The 20,891-nt window shown below is 36.7% G+C and overlaps 1 protein-coding gene across 8 annotated transcripts in view; it reads right to left on the bottom strand.

Annotated features, from left to right (window-relative positions):
* NAV3 (neuron navigator 3) overlaps positions 1–20,891 on the bottom strand; it is a 507,738-nt gene that overhangs the window by 66,227 nt on the left and 420,620 nt on the right. The gene's annotated exons all lie outside the window — the stretch shown is intronic.

The raw sequence follows: 20,891 nt of genomic DNA, 5'->3' as shown, positions 1-20,891 counted from the left end.
TATTAATATCTTAGAGAAGACCTGATGAATTGCCAGTCTACATAAAAATAAAAGGAGTATCTTTTTTGCAGACTAATCCACTGTCAGCAAGAAGCCAGTATTTTCAAAAGTTTTATTTTCTTGTCTTCAGTATCTGTCTAGCTGGTGCAATGTCATCAAAATAGGAATCCCTGAGAATACAGTCAAAGGAGCTGACAGAGAACACATTTTTATACATCTCTGAAGAAACAGTCTGTCAACAGTTTTGCTTTAGGAGATTGAGGCAAAAGATGCAAATGAGAGAAAGGCTTCTCTTACAGAAATGTCATTACCAACTCTCACAAAAGCCTTGCTTTTGCACGAAAGGGAGGTTGAAGTGTATTTATCAGACTTTTCTCTACAGAATTGCTTCTCTATGGCATTAAATTTAGACTTTTATTTTATTTCCATATTTTGCAACATCTCCAGTATTTTGCAACATCTCCATCTTTTCATCCGGTTTTGGAGTATTCACAGGCCAAAAGTTTGAAAAAAAATTCCCCTTTTCCCATTTAAAGGGATTCATCTCCTTTAATTTTAGGTATATAAAAGTTAGGTATCTCATTTCATTTAGGTTACCTAGCTGTCCTCTCTAACCAGTATTAAAAGCAGCCTTGCTTAAAAAGTCTTAGGCTTGTGGGATAAAATTTACACTGAAGGTGCCTCTTTTTGTCTTTTCCTCTCTTAGAGAGGAGAGGGTTGATTAAGCCTCTACTAGATATGTAACTTCTAGCAAGACAAAGCTAGGTGTTTACACATGCTGATAAAGTCCCAAACACAAGAAAGTGCATTTTATCCTTGTTTTGCTGTAGCCTGTTAAGAATTTTAGAAAACAATATGTAATTCAATCCCCTAGTCAAATTAAAGCTCAGTACTATTGACACTAATCATTCAGAGCAAACAAGCAAAATATCTGTGAGTACTTATATTAAATTTGGAGTTTTGGGAGACAGTAGCAGTGTGAGGGAACTGCATGGAACAAAATGTGTGCTGATGCTTTGGAAAGTTCAGTGCACTAGTCTTGTATCATAGCAACTGCAGCAAGCATTGCCTTTCTTTTGCCAAAGGTAGAAAATCACATTGGTAAGTCAGCTCAGTGACAAGATAAACATATTTCAGAGGGCAAGTGTTTATTACAGTGCTGCACTTTCTACCACTGAGTACAATGACTACAAATAAATATGTCCTCTGCTACATTTCCAGGTGATAAACACATGAATGATTTAATAATGAAATTATAATGTCATACATAATAGGCTGTCCACATTCATCTAAGAACTATCTCTGAAGCACTAGTAATTTAGGCCTGTGTTTTTCACTGTCTAATGTGATGCATAATTTCACTGATGATAAAAAGCCATTAATTAAACGCTGTGTACTACATGCAAATTTACCTTTAGAACAGCGTTAAGATTGAGAGCCTTAAGGATGTATAAAAACATAAGCAATATAAATGTGATTAAGTTGCAGAAAAGATAGTATTACCTCACTAAAAGCTGCTCTTTAAAAAACAGAAAAAAATCATAAAACAAATCCAAAAGGATATATATTAGGTACTTCCAGAAGGAACATGAGCTTTTAACTTAAGACATTCATGTCAAATAATATTTGGCCATCCATTTTCTGAGTCTGCCTAAGACCCTGGGGATAAAATTTCATCCTTTTTCCCCATGTGCCTTTGTTATTATACTCTATTTTAATTTTTCATACTTCATTTTGTGCTCCTTTTTCTCTATAAGAGAATTTACATTTTCTAAATTCTGGAACGGTTCAGCTGATTCACAAAATATAACTATGTTCTCTACTGCTGAAGGTTTCAGGCAAATATTACTGTGATTGTGTTCTGTTTTATGGCTTCCCTGTGGTGTTCCACACTCATCACACCTCACTCACCAGTGGATTATTAGTGGGCTCAGGGAGCACTCAGGGCCATCTTGTAAGTTGTATAGAAGATCATTCTGAAACCTCTACTACTGACCTTTCAGAGTCATCACTGTATTTGCCTGGATTTTTTTTCCTCTTATGCTTGAGGTGTTTCATAGATTCAGGAGCTATCATACACCAAAATTTCTGACAATATTCAGTACGCCTACAAAAACCAGGAATATTGGAACCTGCTTTCTTTCTGGCATATTCTAAGGACTGTTACAGAAACTGATGCCCACTTGACACAACGTTTTATACCAGCCTTTTGAAAAGACACGGCAAAACCCAAAAACTACAACGGAACAGACCATATCAGATAACCTCTTGGCAATGAAAATTGTTGTTTTTACAACAATTTCAATGTATTAGCAAGAGCAATTTTTTTAACTTGCTCATGCAGCCAAATTTTTGTATTTCAGTATTTACTGTTTCTTCTTTTATAAACATCTTTCCCCAAATCTAGATTGGAGAGCTGCTATCAGACAAGATAATGTTTTTGATAATGAAAATGCCTTATTTATAATTTGGAAAAAAATTCTTGATGATTCATATTAATGTATCCTTTAAACCAGTAAACTCATGACAAAAAATATCTGATAAGATTATTGTGCATCACTTTGAGACTCAAAACTCATTTGTGGGAGTCTGAAACAAACTCTAATTTTAGTTCTTGTTCCTCCTACCCTTCATCAAACAATAATCATTTATACTTTAATATGCTGGCTGAGATGAATCTTTCATTTTTTATTTATTTTTCTCTTTTTTCACACATTCTACAAATTCTGTAACAGGTCAGGTTAGCACTGCTGCTCATTAATGCATTACACCTCTTTGCTATTGAAAAGCACATTTTAACTACTTATAATATTGACAGAATTTGCTTAGTTTTCCTTGGTGTCAGACTCAGGCTGATTTCTTTAAAAGAAAATGTCAGCAAATGGTGTTCACCTATCTGGGAGACTGAAGCTAAGGGAAAAGTGCATTGTTTTGACAAGTTCTGGAAATTTTTCTTTGATAAACCCCTGGATCCCAAGAGGATCTTGAGAAGAACTTTGATATCCAGCAAGATAGCAAGACATAATCTTCTCATTAAGAATATGAATTTGGCTATTTCTAAGAGAAATATTCTTAAATCTGGATAATTCTGAAGTGTCTTCAAAATCACTGCTTGCATGTACCTGGCAGATTTTTATTTTCAGTAGCTCAGCTTATTCTACTTTGTCTGAATTCAAATCAGCAAACAGAGAACAAGCAAAGAGCCCAGCAGTCACTGCTCTCATTGTGAATGCATGTAACACCACAGTGTTTGATAACACAATCACATATTTTTTTTCTCTATAAATGCTTAATTAATTTATTGCTTGTAAGAAGTCTGCTTTAGGGATGAATCTGAATTCTGCATTAAGGAAAGATGCCTTCTGTCTTCATTCAAAGAAGTTGAAAGTTCTCTAACAGAAGGGACTATATGAAGCATGATTGAAGCCCTTGGTGTACCAGACTCCCTGAAATCTGCAAGGTGACTGCTTTAACCAATGTTTTAAAATAAATCAGAAACCAATAAAGAGCTTCTAATTTATTTTAGTGGTTCATAGTTGACTTACAAAGATGCAATGCATGGAAATATGTGCTTTGAACCAACATTTTGCTGCAGAGATACATCAAAATTTAGGTTACTATCAACCCAAATTGCATGTCAAAACCCAGCACCTCTTTTCCAGCCTTACTATTGTTGTACCTCAGCTTTACATCTGTAAAACAGAGACAAATACACACACAAATGGTTTAAATGATGGCCACTGTGTTACAGCTTTCATCCAAAAACATACTTCATACCCTCTGACTTCGCTCAGACTCTTTGCAGTAACTTTGCCAGTATGCTTTCTGCTTAGATCTATGTTTTCCTTTCATGTATTAGTTATGCCAATGAGATAATTTTGCACTAGCTAAAGTTCATTCCCTAATTCTAGCTTGCACCTACCAAATCTGAACAATTGTTGCCTGTTTTGATGGAAGACGTTGTCACTAACTGGCAAAGGTGGCTATGAATATTGCACACATTCTAGTTCTTCACAAATTGCTCCAAATTCTTCAAGCAACATTTCAACTCCTCAAACACATCAAATACTCCATGAAGCTGAGAAATCCACAACTTGCTATCTACATAGTTGGTTAGTCTCCACTATCACTCTTTGTCTCACTTTCATTAGTGTGTGCTAGTACTGATAAGATCTCCTCATAATAATCCCCTCATTGACCTCCCTACCACATAATGTTCTGGAAATAGCAAGGTGTCTGAAGGCAAAACACTGTGCTTAACATCAGTATGCAGAGCTGAACAAAGATTAGAAATACATCCCAACAAGTATCCCCAAATGGAAAGATAAATTCCACTCAGCTATGCACATGAAACTTTTTAATTTGCTTTCCACAAGTATCTGGGGTTTTTTTGGAGTTCACACACTGAAGTACATTAACAAAATGAGGAATATTCTATACAGATTAAGACATTATTTTATACATCAGGCAGGCAAGCAATAGAGCTTTAGGGCAAAGATGCAATTTGACTTTTGCCTACATAATGATGACCCGCTGAGAATATGCAATGCATTTTTCCAGATTTTTGCATGATGCCTGAAAGTAAAAATGCACTGGATTAGGAGAGCAATGAATTATGAAGGTATGTGATGAGAGGAAGTGGTATCAACAATCTGTATTAGTTCTATGGATACCTAAAATAGTCTACTTTCAAAGTACTTGTTTCAGAAAATCAAAGCAGTCTAGTTGCAGACAAGACAGGACAGAGCACTTAGACACTGTCATTGTTTCATCCCACCCTTCCTGTTTCTACTTTCAGCATTTTCCTACAAGTCCTTAAACTTGACAGCTTATTGAAGTTCATCACACTGTTAAGCTGGGTCAGTGCCTGGAATTTGTTTGAATATTGGCATACTTCATTAATTTCTGAGACCACCTCCAGTCAAAGTGCCTCAGTATGCAAATAAAGAAGCGTTTCACAAGAAAATCATCAGACACAGCAAGACTCCAATCAATGTGCTATCATGAATGCCAGAAAATTATGGTTCCTTCAATGTACCCATTCCTTGCACAATTTGACAAGTTGCTTGCATTGTTTTCATTACCAATTTTTGTAAGCAGAAGCAGGAGCTACAGCTTTCAAGCATACAGCTCTAGAAAACAAAACCAAAATCTTTCCTCTTAAAGAATTCATATAATCAGAATAACTGTTCTCTCTGGGAAGGCTTGTAGCTGAATGAAAAGTAGCACTGTATTTGTCACATGTTTTGTACTGCACATGAAGAGCTTTAGACCACAGCAGTCACCACACATACTTGATTAGGAATGAGAAACCCTTAGTCACATTCTTGATAATGCCAATGGAACTCACATACCCCCAGAGACTTTTATATGGGTTTGTGATTCAAAGAACCTGAACACATTTAGCAAAACAATCTTTACTTGCTTTTTATAGTAACTTTGGTCTTTCAAACCGGGAAGCCCTTTTAAACACTTCTAAATCCTTCATGGCCATGGCAGGCTCATGCAGGGTGGACCCCAAGTGTATTTCTCCTGCTGGCAGGAATGGTCTTATAGGACAAATAAGACAACTGAGATCATGACACCAAGAGGACCATTCAGAGCTAAACCAAAACTTGACTTCTGAATGTTCAAGGATCTACAAATCTATCCTAAGAGCAGATCAATGGTGAGCAGTAAGGTGTTACCCCTTTCTTTGCCTGCACACAGCTCACTGTTTTATGTCCATGAATCCATAGAGGATGCAGTCCCTTTCTTAGCTGTCTGGATATCACTACACAATTTTCATAGAAACAGTGGATGTATGGGAAGCACCAGGAATTTCTTGATTAGTATAGCACACTTCCATGTTTGCCAAATAAGATGCTAGTACAGTAGTCTACTGCAGTGGATGGGACTTGGACATCCTCAGTTACACTGGATACCTATTTAAATTACAGTGTTCTAAAATTACAACATTCCTAGATTTAGGTGCCTGTGAGGTAAACAGCTAGGGTGATGTAAGACATTTGGTGTCAGTGATGTGTGATGCATCTACATTAAATGTGTGTTAAAAAATAAAAGCTCTGCATTTAATCCCCTAGGCAGTTAACAGTCAAAGGCAGGTACATCCAAAGGGTAAGCAGGAAGGACTGAAAAGGTAACAGCAAAGTAAAGGACTTTAACTATATGCCCACAGTAGAAAGTTTGAACTTAGTACACCTTTACTTTACTCACACAAGTTAAGCCCTGCAAGTGGAAGATAGTGTTTAAGCTCTTTCTACACACATAAAATCCATAAAACAGGGAAGAAAATACAAAAATCAGCCTCCATGCAGGTGGTCATTACTTCTCTACAGCACACCAGAGAAGCGAATATTAGCATGCATTCTGGGCTGCTGCCATGAGCTCTTCTCTGACACCCATATTTCAGGTCATGTTTCAGGACAGTAAGGCACAATTCAGCTGAATATAAAGATTTTATAGCTACTTCCATAATTGACTTTTGAGAACAGAAATGTCATCTTAGCTCATTAAGAAGGAGAGATAAGAAAATAATTGGACAGTTTTACTTAAAGCAACTCCTCACTAACATGCCAATATATCAGCTGGCAAAATTTCTCCTTCAAAGTTCAATTCAACATGAATTAATCCTTTTTAAATCTTCTACTGTGATCTCAGCTGCTCATTATTCATGAAACAGCTATGCTGACCCTTCACAGACAGATTCAAGAGGGCACAGAGTTTGTAAAATCAATACTTTCCTTCATTCCACAGACTGCGAGAGCCAAAGCCAAGGCTCTGAATCAAACCAGAAACTTGCAGGAGCCATAAATTTCCCTATAGCTATTATGTGCTCATAGCTAAATGAAAACATAGCCAGATGGACTCATACTTCACTGCTTTTTCCTCAGCAAGTGTAATGCATCACCTGTCATACCAAAACAAGGCGACTGCTGAAGCCTTAATCCTAAATTACTTTGAGGTCCTTAAGGTAGAAAACCATCCCATGTACATTTCAAAATGGATGCACTCAGAATATTGGAAGGAAAATTTTTTAGAGTTAAAAAGAATAGGAATGCATTTAAGCATCTGCTTTAATGCAGTATCACTTCGCAAGGATTTTTTTTTCAGGTTAGAAATTTATTTTTTAAGATGATCCCATTAGAAATTATATCCTGCTACAGGAAATACAGCTAGCCCATGAGAACAATTAAAGAAAAATGCATTTTTGCAAGGTCAGTTAATTTCCATGTTCTCCCAAGCATTTCATAAGTACCTTAAGAAATAATTTGGTTTTAGACCCAGCAGGGAAAAAAAATGAACTAGTGGAAGATTTACATTCCTTAAGATAATTATACATACCCTGCAAAACCTGCATATCCACACCACAGGATCTGAATAAGTCTTTGCCAGAACCCCTTCTGGTTTCCACTTATTTCTGAACATAACACTTAATCTGACATGATAGGGACAGCAGAAAGTCATTACCTAGCTCTAAATTCTTAACAGAACATTTAAACAACCAGAAGAAGGAATTTTTTCAAATGAAATTTAGGCAAGTGAACAAAACAATAAATATCCATCTAGGAAGATATTTCTGGAATGTAGAGAGTTGTTTTATTTTTTTGACATGAGGCACATGAAAAGCATCCATTTTTAATTATAGTTTGAACAATCTTTGGAAAATAGCAATATATGGGCTGAAGCAAGATGTAAGAAAGTAATTTCATCAAGAGCTGTTGTCAATATCATAACAAACAAAGGAAGAAAATCCTTTGATGGAATTATCTTCCCGCTGCTGTTTGTTAAGTTTTCTACACACTGGACGCAAGAGATGTTTACATTTTTCAAATGCAGATTCAGACAAGTTCATTAACATTAGTTGAATGAGCATAAATAGACAAAAAACAAACTGCCCATGCAGTTCTTCAGAAGTTGAAAAGCAATCTGAAGACCTATTACTTCTTACTCATCACTTTATGAAGTAAAAATCACATTCTTCACTTTGTATATGGCCAATTCCCAACCCCAAAATTGAAAAGATAAATGAAATGCCCCAACACAAGATATCTCATGGTATCTGCATTTATAGTCAAAGAAAAATCATACCAAAATCAGCCCCTTAAACACCATGAGAGAAGCAGAATTTGCCATTCACCTTTGCAAACTGTCAGTCAGCTGCTTCACATGGGAGGGAGGCACTGAAATATCAAACCTCATCACTCAACCTTGGCTCTACAGCATATTAAGAAACCAAACACATCCTCCTGATAATTGTTCAGAGGAGAACTATTCCCAGTAATTATCTGCCCAATGTCAAAGTCCTGATTTACTGCTAACCTCCTCTGCTGTGTACAGTCTCTCACGCTTAAGCACCTTTGTTCCTAGAACTACCTGTTTTTGCTTATGAGCAGAAGCAAGGATTTATTTTTCCAGTCTGCACCTGATTAAACTCAATCTGAAATAAACAGTGTACATAACTATGTTAGCAGAATGATAAGTAAATCTGTCTTCATTCTAGTCATGATACTCACCCTTTAAATCTCCATGACTTAGCAAGTCTTAAATCCAGTAGTTTTATACAGCTTTGCTGCTGCAGTACAGCAAAATCTGGAGTGGTTTTGGCTTGTGATGAATATTTGTTACCCCACACAGTCTTTTCCTTAGAACAGGAAGATGTGGCAGACAGAGACTAAACCAGAATTTTTACACTTCATTTGTAATTTCACTAGGATTTTTAGAATCATCCTTTACAAGTGTAGGCAGCAACAACATAGAGTTGGACCCCTTCTATCCCTGTTACCTCACTGCAGCGCTCCCTAATAACCTTCTTACCATAACATGGTAACAGAGTAGGCAGCCTTGCACTGCCATCCAAGGAGAGCATTCCAGCTGTAGGATGCATCCCTGAACACACAAGAACTGCTGGAAAAACAGGGCCTCTGAAAGCGCAAAGTGAGTTCAGTCTGGGCGGGCAATTGCTTCCTCACACACAGTCTCATGCAAAATATTTTCTCCCTGCACGTTTCAAGAGGAGGTGCTGGCTTGTTGAGTTTAACAGTAAGTTGTGACTACAGGTAAAGGTGCTAGATCAAGGCCTGAAGAACTTCTTAATAAAAATGTTCCCCCTTGAACTTCTTTGAGAGCTTGATCCACCCAAATATTTTCAGATAACAAGGTAAGCCTATTTTCTGAAGCCTAATAGGATTACTTGCTTGCAGTCAGCATCAGGACAACAACCTGTCTGGCAAAGGGCAAGTTAAGCAGAACAAAAGGGTCCTTCTTTTCTTGGTTTTGTTTGCCAGGATTGTATCCCATATTTCTTGCTTCTTTCCCAAATTTTGCTGAGTAATGACCCAGGTCATTACTTATCAGGTCATTCTGCTTTAGCAGAAACTTGCATCTGCATGACCTCATTTTCAGCATCAGTAAGGACTAAAGGCTTCAGTGGTCACACTCCCTGTTCATCTGGCATTCAGGGTCTTGCTCATCACCGCTGCCTGGACAAAACTACTGACTGGTTTTGACAAAAAATTTGCAAAAAACATAAAGGTCAAAAAATATATTTCTTAATTCTCAAGCGAATACACAGCCACATGAAGACAGAGGCAAAGTAGACATATTTCTGAGAGGAAATGTGCAATATGAATTAAAAGTATCAGACATTCATGATTCTATACATAAAATCAGACTGCTTATAAATTAGCAGAACCAAAAGCTTAATACAATTCAGGTGTTATCTTCCTAATAAATAGGTTCACGGAATATTTTTATTCAGGTTTGATATTTGGAGATTTGGAGATTTTCAAGACCCTCTAGCCTTTTCACTCACAAAGACCAGGGTGCTGATTTTAGAAAACAGAGATTTCAGAACCTGACTTATTTACAGAGGTTTAGCCATCCAAGCACTTATTTGGTATTTGGTATTTTTTTTCAGCATCTCAAATGTTGAAAATTTTTCTGCTCTGCATTAAAGGGCTATCTTGGAATTTATGTTATTGACACTGCTTACTTTAAGACAAATTGTGGTTGAAGGGTTTAATGTTATTATCTTTAATCCTGAGTTGTGCCAGGTTTTTGCAGCAAATCTAAATGCTATTAATTTGCACCTTATGTTACATGACGGCTTTTCACATGGTTGTTAACAGCAGTCATTGACAGTGATAGTAATTTAATTGTGCTCAGAGATCACAGCTGTCATTTATTCTATCATCAGACATTTTCACACATCTTTCTTATTTCGTATGCCAGTGGTACCCAATCCTTGGTCTCTTAATCTCTTAAAAAGTCTCTCTGCCATGTGTTTATCATTTTGCCAATGAGGGTAGGAGCTCACTTATGGAACTGTTAGTTGAGGTTTCAACCTAATCCTTATCCAATTTTTAAGAGTCTGGAGAAGGCAGGGATTTGGGAGTAAGTTATAGGCCAGATAAACTGCTTAGGTTTCTGGACTATGAAAGAGTAAGTCATCATGGAGCTGTGGGGATATAAAAATAGGTGGAAATTTTCAAATAAAATATAGCTTACAGTACACTATTTTTTAAAAGAAAATCAAACATCTTGCAAAATTAAAACATAATTATTTTCTCAAAAACCAGACTAGTTTAGGAATTAATTTTTAAATTTCAGTCAATCTATACTTAGTCATACTGCAATCAGAAATAATTTTCTTGCACTGAGAAAACAGGTGTAATAGGACACTACAAATGTTCTTTTTGTATCTTAGCTTTCAGATGGTTCAATTTACTTCATTTGATATTTCAATTCATTGTGAAAATGATTTAACATAGAATAAAACTACCTTTTAGTAAATTTGAGCATCTTCAATGAAATATTGTAACGTATACTAGTCATATGAAAAAAATGTATAGATAATAAAATAATAAAGGATAACATAAAATGGAACCCAAAATTTTCAAATATAATTTCTTTTTTCCTAACTGAAACATATTTGAATTTCCCTTGTAACAAACTAAAAAAAACCAAACAAACCTCAAAATTGAATGCAAAACCAAAGCCAAAATATGAAAAATTCCTTTAAAAAGAGATTACATATTTTGATCAAACCTCTAAAGATACACAACCAAAAAACAACAACCAATTTTCATGCATACTAAACATTTTGGTATTCTTCCTAGTACAGTGACTGATACTTCTTGGAGGCATTGCTAGCTTCTGTTTTGTAAACAATTTTCTTCAAAAAATGAAGAATCCCAACCCTTCAGAAAGTTGCAGTCCTTCTGGATAACAGAATAATTCCCTTGGCTATTTTTAGTTTGAATTTCAGAGAAATAGCACATTACAAGAACTCCTATCAGCTGGAAAGGTGGCTGCACTAATGTATCTCACCATGAGTTCTCCCTTTCCTGGGGATGAAAGTACTGAAATTACTATTATTGCCAGATTGACTGAAAGAGAATAATGGTGCTCAAGACGCTTTTGACACAGCTCGTAGGTGTGGTGTGAATGGCAGGTTTTAAAAAGGGGACACATTTCTGCCTGTGAACATTTTCAGCAGCAGAAAAATCATGCCTGATCTCCCTGTAGACACGTAAATAACTGTTCGAGTGGATTTACTTGCTTAACATATCAAAATCTATCAAAAATTTAAGGAATTCAGTTCTGGCTGTTTTCAATGGAATCTGGAAGATGGGGAAGAGCACTGAGGTCAACACCAAGGGGCAGAAAAAGAATTTTGTGATAGGACTAAAGAAGTGAATAATGGAGACAAAAGTCCTCTGGTCGGTCCTCCCCAGCCCTCCACAGCCACACACACGTGCTTGAGGAATGGTAGCAGCAGACAGAGACTGCAGGGGAGGAGATATTGGCACTTGATAGATCTTTACTGTCTCTCAAGGCACATGTGCTCTGTCAGTCCCACTGCATCCTGCTGGGCACCAGGGGCAGGATCTCTCCAGGCAACTCACTTTGCTGCATTGGACTCCTAATCTCAGAGCCAGTCTAAATGTCCTCCAAGATGATGATGACTCCATTTGGCTTGTAAGCAAGACACATTTTAAGTACAACCTATCCTTGCAGCTGTGTGAATTTTTAATTAACTGTAGTAATATAATGACTAAGTTCAGTATTTATTATTATCACCCAAAAGACCCCAACTCCAGGCAAGCTGTGAAAGTGGGGAAGTGGATCTAAAATCATCAAGAAAAGAAAAAGAAAGAATGCATGCTCACTGTTCTTTCAGTTCAGTTTCTCTACATGAAAAAAACAAACCAAACAACAACAACAAAAAACCCCTAAAGGATAGGCATGAAGCCTGTAGTTCTGCTGGAAAGAGAACAGAAAGGACTAGAATCCTCTTTACCACTGGCTAGGAGAACTGAGGATTAAAATTCTCATCTGCAATGTTGCAGAAAGAATTAGGATGCAAGAAAGGCAACAAAAGACCAGACAGCAAGAGATTGTAGAAATATGATGGATTACAGTAGAGAGGGACACCAAGCTCAAATCCTGCATGAAAAAAAGGAGGAATGTCACCTACAAAGGTCAGAGCTCTAGACATTAGCAGGGAGTGGAGTTTGGAGAATTGAATTGCTGCATTGTCTCTACCCTAGGCACATACAGCCAGACAAAGGGCACTACAGACAGCAGCACAGGGCCTGCAGCAAAAACCCTCCTGTGCAACTCCACCAGAGAAAGTAAATTGTCTTCACATTAGTCAAGCACTTAGTTTACTTACTTTTCACCTGAAATTGCCCTGTTCTCTCCCATTTAACCTGAAATTCAGATAATCTTTGCTCTCTGACAGACCACATAAAAATATCAGAAGCGGCGGATATTAAATGGCAGAGGGTATTGCAGTAGTGAGAACAAGTTACGGCAAGCTAAAAACCTCTACTGTAAACTTACCTTTTAAATCTCCAGCACATACAATATGTACTTCTATAATTTGTAGAAGATAGGTACAAATAATCAATACTTACAACATCTAGCTTTCTTCCTTATAAGAAGTCTCCATTTCCACATGTAATCCTCCCAAAAGTTAATTTTTAAGGAAAGATACAGAATTACTGGCATAAATACAAAACACAAAACATCCTAAAAGGGTTTTGAAGAACTAAAATTTGAGTAATGGGGTACTTATCCTGGGTAACTCTTAGGACTATTGTGCTAAAATGTAACAGATAGGAACAACTATGGGAAAAGCTACATTTATTTTAGTATCAAATTTCTAGAAAAATGAATGATGACTACCATTTTCTTTTGCAGCAGAGCAGAAGAAAATCCTGCAAAAAACACAACTTGACTTTTCTTGACTATATTGCTTCAGTTGATGCAAAGGCAAAGGGGCAGCAGTATCACAGAGGCTATTCTTCACTTGCCTTGCTATTTTTTGTGGCTTTTTCCAAAAGAAGAGAACACCAGAGAGAACAGTCAGAGGACCTCTGACCTTCCCTTTTTGCTAACTCACTGCCTTAATAAAGATGGTTGCTCTCTTATCCTTCATTCAAATCTCTGATTTTCAATTGGCACCTCTAACACTGCCACTGCATCTAAGGGAAAGCCATGTGAAATTCATGTCATATTCAAGTAATACCATTCCAATGTTCTGATTGCTAGACACTTAAATACAGATTATTTTTTTAATTGTGATAGTTAAATGAGTTAAAGGTTCATTTTTAATAACAATATGAAAACTGGATGTTGGAGACAATATACGCACACCTTTCAAAAGCCAAGTGGCCATAGGGCACTCCGTGTTCGGCAGCAATGCTCTGTGTGCGGCCTTCCCCTCCCTTGGTATCATTTCTCTTTCCCTGCTGAGGCACCTGACACATGCACTGGCTTTAGCACACGCTTGCTTTTGGCCTCAGATTCATTCTACAGAAATCTAGGCATCAAGCCAAAATGTCCCTGTAATTAATGCTGGTGACGAGTGAAAACGAGAGTGCCAAATCAAAGTTCAAGCTGGAAGCCAGCCCCAGTCATCTGCAAACAGAATTGTCCATGGCTGCAGACTTGTCCAACTCTTGGCAGGTGCTCCCACACAGAGCAAAGAGAATCTGGTTGTTACAGATAATTACAAAAAGCATCACAGGATTACTTCTTGTGACTCCACTGGATTTTCATTCACTTATTCAAGTTTTTCTCTGAAAAAAATTTAAATTTACTCCTTCCTCCTCTTATTAAAATATGGGTATGAGTCAGGCTGTCTGCAGCACTGCAAAGCCTAGGAGGCTCCCAAGACTGACAAGGCACTCAGCCCCCACTTTTTTTGCTGTTACTCTGCTATTAAAAGCATTTGGCAGAGTTGAACACGGCAAGCTGCTGGTTCAGGCCTCTGGTCATTCTCAAATCTGTCAATTGTGATGGCTTACACTTGGGAATGCTGGAGTGTGCATCCTTGGAAAATAAACAAGCTATTAAGGGCTCTCTTGTTGATTGTGCAGCATGCGAGTCCATCTCATTATATCTTTATTCTTTTCCACTATCAAAATAGTCTGTCAGTAGAAGTCAAGATATTTATTTGTTAGCAAAAACAAATAAATATCTTGACTAATCTACTGTTACTTCACTCTCTGTTTATTTGCCTTTTTTCTTATGAAATTCTTCAGTTTAGGTTTTTCTAACAATTTTTTGGCTTTTTGTTTGCTTGTTTTTTATGGTACAAAAACTTACACCAGAGTTTCTGAAAGAAATTTAAACTATTTTATTTATAGTTCAATTGCTGAAAGTAACTTCTTTAAAATCCCTTACTTGAGACACTCACAAAAGTGGAAGTCTCTTGAGGCAGAAATGAAACAAACTGAGATATAAACCAATTTGACAAATTTTTAAAAACACCCCCTGGAAACAATGAAATATATTTCATAAAGCAGAGCACAAATAAAATCTGATCCTACCAAGTCTTTTTGAAATAATTAGACATTCATAAGGACAATGCAAATAAAAATTTTTAATATTAGAGTAAAAAGAAAAGCCCTTTATGTTCTAATGTATAAATGATCTCTAAATATCCTTCCCCTAGGATTGGCATTTTCCTAAGACTTTCCTTAGAGAACAGAGATTGCCTTTGTTATTAAAACTGTAACACAGAGGATTTTCAGCACTTACTTCTGAGTGATTCAAAATACAAGTTTCTTGATATTATGTAAAATCATGTTTCTTTATGACACGTAGGATTTAGGTAGAGATCAAAAAGTTTAGGTTGGATCATTCTCACCCACAAATGTCTAAAACTGTGGCACTTAAGCATTTAAGGACACCACCAAATGGCCTGATTTTCCCCAGCTGCTGCACACCCTTCAGTCTGTTGGCAGACAATCCGTCTAAAATTATGCCAAATAATGCACCTGAGCAGGGAAAGCAGAAAGGTCTCCTATTACTTCTTTGTTTCTATCTATTGCTCCTAAATATGAGACAGATTAATTTGCCACTTTAAATTACCTGAATTAATTTCTTAGCCTCTTTTTACTTCTAAAGTTTGATGAGGGAGGAGTTGGTTTACTCCTGAGTACTGAGTCTTCATCTTTCATACACTGATGCTTTTTATTTCTCTGAAATCAATGAACTCCACAAATACTCAAGAAAATCTAATGAGAAATGCTAAAATGCCCTGTTTAATGCTGCTTGAAAAGATCCTTCCATTTGAAAGTTAATAATTTCTGAGTCAGGCTCTGAATGCATGGTACGTCAAACTTGACAGCTTTCCAAAGAATAGTTGTGTTTGATGATTATTTTATGGAATAAGGTCTGATGAATATTCATGTTCCAAAACTAAATTCACTGGCTTAAAGCTCTTCAAAATAGCCATTTGGTTTCCTCTGCCTTTTTAATGCATCCTAGGTGCTTTTTTCTGAGTGACAACTGACAAGTAGAAACACTAAACTGCATTTTCAAGACCTGCCTTTCCTCTGTAATCTCATTAAAATCAGTGGAAGCTTGTGACATGCCTTTTAATAGGTTACTCTCCACACTGAAGTTTACTTTTTGGGACTGGGAAGGAACTTGTACCGTGATTTGAAATTGCTCCCCTAAAATAAGAAAGTTAACCTTTGCATTGCAACATACTGCAGTACAAATGGAGTACACAGGGTCAGTAAAACCCCCAAAATCTGAAAATTCCAAATGACTGATGAGAGAGAATATCATGCAGCTGGTGTAAGAAAAAAATTCTCCACCTCTTAGATGGAGAAATCCAGTATTGAAAAAAATTAGTCCTCTTAAGTGAGACCAGACCATCAGCTCACCAAATTCAGATAGCAGTCTTCATCTCACTGCAGCTTGGTACCATTAAAGGCAAATCAAAAGCTGGCAATCACTTATTGTTTCTTATAATTCAGGCATCAATTTGCAAACTGCCACTTTCTCGTGCACTGTCGTATATTATATATTATATGCATAATATTCTTACTGGGTATGTAGGCTTCAATGCACAGCCTAGTAAGTTCACAACATGCAGCACTGTGAAAGATAAGCCTTCGAAATGGTGTGACATTTCAGGGTGAACTGCTGAGCCATCGTTTTCCTAGCAAGCCATATTTCATAGCCAAGATTACCTTGAGCAACTCAGAAATTGTCTCCTAAGGCCACGACATGGTACACAATCCCATGAATCTGCCCAGAACCTACATCCCAAAAACTAATCATGTAAAGTCCTAAGTAATGAGATCTTCAGTTACTCCCTTACTGAAAGTGGGACACAGACATTATTAGGATTGAGCATGAATTCTCAGTGAGACATAGATGAGAGCAGAATACCGTATTCAATTTCAAAAATAAATTATAACCCAAGAGGAACTTTCCATAAGCTTAAAAACCTCTGCCAGTAGAAGAAGGGCTTTTATTTCCCCTTGCTCATCCAGCAGTGCTGTGCTGGCTCAATATGTTCTATTTGGAAATGACACAAACAATATTGGGAGGAGAGAGAAGGAAGAACAGCTAACAGTCCCACTGACATGATGGCTGCCTGGCAGTGAAGATTAGAAGCAGTGTTAATAGGCAAAGGCAAAGATAAGCAGGAGAGAACAACCAAATCCTACTTATTCCTGCCAATGACTAATTTACCAAACCCAAAGCTCTCTTTGTAGGCTAGTTGTGACTTCACCTCCCCCAGTGACAACCCTCCTTTGTGAACTGCAGTGGTGACCTTTTCCTGCAGGGCTCAGCAGCACTAATCCACCCTGTCAGCCATCCCAGGAGCCTCTCCTATCTTTAACCTTTGTACAAAAACCTTACATATGGTGGTAGGCAGAATTAGTAGCTGTGGCCAGAATCAAATCATTAAAGCCAAATGAGTTCATCGACATTGTTGTCACTACAATGAACAACCTAATCTCAACTGCTGTAAAAAATATTGATTAAAGAAAAGATTTTAAAGAAGTAGTTGCAGTTATTTTCAAGAAATTGCCTGCAGAAAAATGGAATCTGAAAACAGTATTCTAGAAAATTTGTTTTATTTTGATCTAGGCTGAATTATTTTACCTAACTTCATTCTCACTGTTTTCTAATCAGTTTACTATGAATTGCTCTAATTTAATTTGATATTCAGATATTTGATGGCTGAGAACTTCTTTAACCATTTTTCTGCTACTACTGAGAATTTTTTTCATGATCCTATTAATATTTCCATTAATTTAGTAATATATTAACAGAGCAATGAATATTAAAAATGTCTCCAGCGAGAAAAATCACTGTGAAATAACATAATTCTCCTGTTTCTTTGTGGTTTATATGCCAAAAAGGGTTTTGAAATTGCTAAATCTCATTTTGGTTTACCATTTTTTCTAACGAACTGTTTATTACAAGCTGCTCTGGGGGTTAGCATTTAATAGGTAGACCACCTACAGTGTGCACACAGTTATATAACACCACTAAGTGAGCCAGGAAACTCCTCTCCCTGATTAGATAATAAGCTTATCCTGAGTTCTCATGTACCAAGTCTGGGAGGCCTCTGTTATTTTATAGCAGAAATCAACCATCAGTGAGAAGTGGTATTGAAAGCTTCATAAAATAGCTTTTTCCTAAAATCTAAAGCAAATATGAGGGAGTAGCACTACAGAAAGCAGAAATATGCTTGGCATTTTCTCTTTCATCACATTGCTGCTGTTTGTCAAATACAGCAGGCCTTCTTCTCATGAGAGGATTATGTAAATAACATACACTTGAATTCATTGCATAAAGCATCGGGATTACTGAACAATGACTTCTTGATTCCCTGTGGGTCGTATTCCCATTGCATGGTTTTGCATTTATTTTCTCAAATTAACTATTACCAAATTCCTGTCTTCCAGAATTCACTGAGTATCATTTTAAAGTGTTTCCCTGCTTTTCCTTTCAAAATGCTAGGATTCTTCTTGTCCAGATACATCAGATCATGAAGTTATAAAGGAATATTTCTCTCTGTCATTGTTACAAAGTGCTAATTGTACCTTTATAAACAACCACTGCCTTGCAGAAAATCAATTCTTTATCAAAATAGACATAACTACTACTATCTGATAAAAGCCTCTTTTTTAATGTACTATTAGTAAGATTATGACATCTATTCCTTTTTAAAATTCCATCGTCCTCATTATATTATTGACTCCTGGCTCTAATATTATTTTGCTTTGCTTTTTTACCTTTTATGCTCTGACTTCTTTTCTTATAGTGCTCCCACAGATATTCCTTGCAATTTCTTACCTTCTAGTATTTATTGCTAATTTTTATTTTAGTATTTTATGTTACTGCATTTGGACAAAACCTATATAAAAACCCAGCCCAGTGAGAAGAGTCAATTTAACAAGATGCTCTGGGCATAACATAAATCTTCACTATGGGAAATAGAATATTCTAGTGAGAACAGCCAAATATAATTATTTAGCAACAGTGCTGAATTAGCCTACACGGTGAAACAAAAGGGCTTTCTAATCCAAATCTCTAATTTCACAGCCCTACTATCTCAGTACAAAATACCCTCAATTTATCTTCTCATGAGTTTTTCCATCTATCTTAGGCATACCATTTAAGGAAGGATTCTGCTGAAAAGGAACAACACCCAGCATAACTGACTCATTAAGGAATAACGTTAGGTGATGCTTTTGACTGAATTTGAATAATAGCTGTAATGCTGACTTTGTAGGAGTGGTTTCAGATGATCTTTACTGATGGTTACCATAAAATGTATTATGGTATCTTCTAGAAATAGTACTCAAATATTTTAGTTGAATATGTTCCCTGCATACTGGAGCAACACGCAACTAAAATCTTTGCCCCAGAATATTTATCATTTCCATAGTATTTAGGACATGAGAGGATGAGAAAACAACCAGCATGAGCAAAGAAGCATCAGTGGTGACCACATGCAAAAACTGAGCAAAGAAGCAGATGAAGGAGCCACACAGAATTTGTTTGCCTAATCAATAAAATGAGAAGCAAGGGTGTAAAAAGCAGATCTATCACAGTTAAGGAAAATAATACATTCTTAGAATTCAGGAAAAAAAAAGCACAGGTGGATATTTTTGAGGAAAAATGGGTATATGACTTTTAAAAACTTAACTCTGGAGGATTAAAAGGGTTGTTAGCCAGTCTGCAAAATCAGCAGACTTAGAACTTCAATTTTTAAGACAAGAATAGCTCTTTTTCTTTTGTTTCCCTGATTCAAAATAAGGAAAATACTCAGCACTGTGATGTTCAGAGTATCAGGGAATGTTTGTACATGTAGATAAAAATATTAAATACCATATGCTTCCTAAAACTGGTGATGGCAGAGTGATAATAGAATATTTCCTTCCTTTGTAATTGTAACAAAAGGAAAATATCAGCATATGCTGCTTGCTCATTTTTACTTCTGAAATATACAGCAAGAGATAATGTAAATTAGGTCTAATATACAGCACTACGCTGTCGAGCAGAAATTGGTAAATAATTAGCAGACTCAGATGACACTGTCAGAGTAAATTCTTAATTATCTAGTTCATCAGACCGGAGGAGCCAAAACAGCTTCTGGAACCTAATGCATCTTTGCAAAATTCTTTGATGAATAATTTTAGTCTATCTGTAATCACTTGGAGAACATATCAATAATCACTAGGAGAACATTTTCACTGCCCTTTTCTCTCCTTGGCTCATAGGGTCATTATTTATCTGTTACCTTCCTAAGACAAGCCTTATACTTTATCCTTCAAGAGTTAAAAACTTATCATGCTGTGTCATTGCTAACCACTTAAGGTCACAACCTCTTAGTTTTTAACACCTATCTGTTTTCAGGGTGATATTCAAAGTCAACCAGCTTTAGGCAAAGAGCCAGCACAGATGGTGACAGCAGGAAGAGGCAGCACAGGTAGTGAACACGACTTCATCCTCCATGGAGAACCTGATGCCACACAGAGACACTGACTCATGGGTGTGTACCATGAGTACATGCTGACACCACTTGGACAAACACCTGCAGGCAGGACACTCGTAGGCATAGGTATGCTGATACAAATATAATGTGCAGATTGGCTGTTTGCAGTGATGGGTTTTCTGCAGAACAGAAAAGCAATATTTTGAGTTTGTTTAAATCTTGTGTGACTTAGGGGTGGACATGGTAAAGAAAAAAGTAACGATTTTGCCTTCTGAAATGTTGCCTACAACAGAAAGCATGCCCACTTCTTCAGTCAGTCTGGGGAAAAAGAAACAGTCCACGTAGATTTACTGTACTATGACAATTTAAAAACAGTAAGTGACATAGTATTAACCCAGGAACTTCAGACCTTTGCCCTGCTTACCTGTTCAATTATAGCTCACTATTTGGTTTGGGATTTTAGCGTTTATTTTTCAAGGTAAAGCAATTAAATCCAGGCAGCTTGAAATAGAGGCTACTTAATAATGATTTAATGATTTCATCAATTCTGTTATGTGTTTGCTGTAAGTTTGGGCTGAAATTCACCTGTAAGTCTCCAATTTTGTATTAGGTGAAACAGGAA

Source organism: Melozone crissalis, unplaced genomic scaffold (assembly GCF_028551555.1).
Source record: "Melozone crissalis strain CALT ecotype California unplaced genomic scaffold, PUWL_Pcris_2 ptg000004l_1, whole genome shotgun sequence".
Lineage (NCBI taxonomy): Eukaryota > Metazoa > Chordata > Aves > Passeriformes > Passerellidae > Melozone > Melozone crissalis.
Note: the sequence above shows the minus strand (reverse complement) of the source record. Positions and strands in the feature narration are given on the sequence as shown.